General features: G+C 33.0%; 1 protein-coding gene across 1 annotated transcript in view; it reads right to left on the bottom strand.

The window, feature by feature from the left end:
• The window catches only part of LOC106690349 (uncharacterized), a gene marked incomplete at its 5' end in the record, with an annotated part of 28,369 nt that overhangs the window by 23,731 nt on the left and 966 nt on the right, over positions 1–3,672 (bottom strand).

The raw sequence follows: 3,672 nt of genomic DNA on the forward strand, positions 1-3,672 counted from the left end.
TATATATATATATATATATTAGATATTGTGGCATTCTCCAAAACCGGAGGCACGGCTCTAGTCTTGGATCCGACGGTGAGTTTAAGAATAATAGACCTCTATCTGGTGGGTGGGGGAAGGGAAAAGAAGGAAGTATATACAAAGTGCGCCTCTTTCCTTAAACAAAAATTCCGACAAAGAAACGTTCGGAGAGAGAGAAACTTCACCGTGAGAGGCCTCTGGTTTGGACCTCGCGGAACAGTACCACATAAAAGAAGGAACTTCTTGGAAGACCTAAGAAGATATTGTGGTCTTGGTGGAAAATATTATTTTGGACTCTCTAGGGATCATATATCAACGTTTGCACGGAAAGTAGCTCTGAGATTATTCATTGTGTTTTTATTATTTTTTGGACCTGTCGACTTGTGTTTTAACTTATTTATTCTCGTAACTTATTTATTCATTTATGTTTTTCTTTTAACTAACTTTTTTGTAAACTGATCTTCTGCTGTGACTATTATGTCTTTGGTTTAATTTTACATTGCTATCTAATGATAAATTCGTTTAAATTATTTAAGAGATCGAACGTGGGTAGTGGGAGGAATGAGAAATTTTCAACTAAATGAAATAAAATTGTCAAATGGAACGAAATTGTTAAATGAAAAAACTTACCTATTAAAATATTTGTATTTAGTGTGTAGAAGAGTATTGATTGTAAAAGGAATAGGTAGAAAACAAAATTTTCATTGTATCATGTGAATATATGTATTGTATATGTATATGTATGAATCATGGATTCATTGGTATGCTATGTATTGTAGCAACCCAAAGTATTTGGGCAGCATGTCTAAATAAAACATCTCGTTTATCGGCAAGTAAAAGATTTTTTAAAATTTATTAATTGATATTTACAACAGTATATACATAAAAATACATCTAGTAAATTTGAAGTAAGATCATGATAGTGTGTTACAGGCATGTAGAGAAACTACCTATTGGAATCACTCTAAGAATATTAGAATTCTAATAATAATAGTATTCTAATAACATTAAAAGGTCTCGAGGCCATCTTATTTTCAGAAGATTAGTTTCGTTATCGCTGTCGTGCTGTTAATCATGGCTACTCCGCTTTCTATTTGAACCAAAGAAGAGCAACATTCAGTGATCCGTTTTTTGTGGTAGGAAGGCGAAATCAGGAGTCGAAATTCATTGAAGACTTACGGTACAGTTCGGGTTTGTACAGCGTTTTGACACAACGGAATGTCTACGAACGGATTGAAAAATCCAAAAATGGGCATACAAATGTTATGCTGTTTTTGAAGGAGCCGGATGACCGTTTACCGGGACAAATGAAGAAGCCATTTAGCATTCAGGTGAAACGGTGGTCTTAGACAGTACACATGGTGCTATTGACAACGTGGCAAATCATCTGCAAATTAGTCATCGTTCTGCCTATGAAATTATCCACAAACAAACATGGGTTTCATAAAGTTTGTGCAAGATGGGTCCCAAAACAACACACACGCATAAACTACACCCCCCCTTTTGATTATTACTTATTTGGTCCACTCAAAGAGGCATTAAGGGGCCGTCGATTTATCTCGGAGGAAGCAATGAAAGAAGCGGTGCATTCCTGGCTCGTGCTCAACCGAAATCCTTCTTTTATGAGGGCATCATGAAGCTTGTACAACGATGGACCAAGTGCGTTGAAAAACAAGGGAACTAAATCGAAAAATGATGTACTTGTAAGTTCCCTATTTGATTACAATATAATTTTATAACTCTATTACGGATAATAATTGACTTGCCATCGTTTATAGTAAAAACTAAAAGTAAAATGTTTAAAAATAAAATAAAAACGATCTCTTTTTCTTGAGGTTTTTTATGCCTCTTATTTAATTCTAGCCTTATTTCCTTATTTCTTCCGTTTTCTAGTATTTACTTTTCTTGTAACTATTATACTATTTGATATTATTCCATCTGTTCATTTTTTCCAAAATATTTATAATTTATACTTATTTTCGTGCATCTTATTTCTACTACTTTTAACTTATTTTAATATAATTTCATTTTAAATTTCACTCATTTAATATTTTTTACTTTGTAGTCATTTTAAACTGTTACCATGATGAATTTTTTTATTATTTTTTTAAAATCTTTTTCTTTGAGCCCTGATGAAGCCCTGCAAAGTGGGGCGAAACGTTATTGGTTAACAAAGAGTTTTGTATTATTTGAGTTCCGGACCGCATCTTCCCCCCACCCGGATCATCTTCCTTTACATTTAAAAATGCCCCAGATATGAGCATTTGAAACTTTCACTCGCCATTTTGAAATAAAATGGAAGATTGTAATGTCGAGTTCCGATCTGTAATTTTGGAGCAGTAGTTAAAAATAATTAACCTTGTGGGAACAAATTTTTTTTCGGTTTTTATATAACATATACTTTTTTTTTTAATATCTTTATTGGAATTTACAACAGTATATTATATAATACATTCTTTAAATTTGATCTTAGTTAAAATGTTGTGTTACAGGTGTGTAGAGAAACTACCCATTGGTAGCACTCAAATTATATATACTATAAAAAAATAAAACCCCAAAGTTTGAGAGGTGCCATTTTTTCTTTTCTTAGCCGATTCCAAAAAATTATCACTAAAAATAATAAAACTAATTATCTCGGCCACAGTTACAAAAAAAAGAAGAAAAAATGAAAATTAAATAAATAAAGGTAATCTATTTAATTTTCATATATTTAAATTTAACCTTTAGTTTAAATTATAAAAAAAATTCTTATAATTGTTTGAAGGTCACCAGATATTTTTATTTATTTATTTATTTAATGTAATTTACAACTATACAAAATAATACAATAAGTAAATATGTTGTAAGCTTCATATACACTTGAAAATCTTGGGAAGGAACCACCCAATGGTGGTACTTCAAATATTAATTTAAATTAGAAGGTCCCGTGGTCATCTTCTTTTCAGACGCCTTGGAGGATTATCAGGGTTGTTAAGGATGAAAGATTAAGAATTAATGAGTTAGGATGGTTAAGGAGTTTGGAATGAAAAGACGCATATCTGTTTTGTGTCAAATCTGCAACGAATGGGATGTTAAGGTCTTTGTGAATGAGTTTATTTGTAACGTAATAAGGAGCATCAAGGATTTTACGTAGGATTTTGGATTGTAAGGATTGGATGCAGGAGGAATTTAATGGTTTGGTGGAGCCCCAGAGCTCAATTCCATATGGTCTGATGGTCGTAGTGTATACTAATTTTTTATAGTGAATTGGAAGTTTAGAGCGTTTGCCAAGTAAGTGTTGTAGCAATCGGAATCTACGAGAAGTTTCTTGTCGTTTCAGTCTTGTGTGTGGATTCCAAGGAAGTTTCTTGTCAAGATGGAGTTCTAAGTATCGAATTCTGTTCAACAGGCGTTAGTGGAGTATTTAGAAAGAACACTGTAGGACAGGAGGGTAGAGGTTTACGACGGAGCGTAAAGGTGATCAGATGGGATTTGTCAGGATTTATTTTTATTCTCCAGTTTTGACAGCATTCTTCAATAGATGTTATGTGTGTCGGTAGTGTTTCTGATGCATTAGTTGGGTCGTTGTTTACAGACAGTATACATGTTTCATCAGCGTATGTTGTTAGGACTGTGTTAGGGTGGGTTGGGATGTCAGCTGTATAAACCGTA

Source organism: Halyomorpha halys, unplaced genomic scaffold (genome assembly GCF_000696795.3).
Source record: "Halyomorpha halys isolate HHAL.00 unplaced genomic scaffold, Hhal_1.1 Scaffold1675.1, whole genome shotgun sequence".
Lineage (NCBI taxonomy): Eukaryota > Metazoa > Arthropoda > Insecta > Hemiptera > Pentatomidae > Halyomorpha > Halyomorpha halys.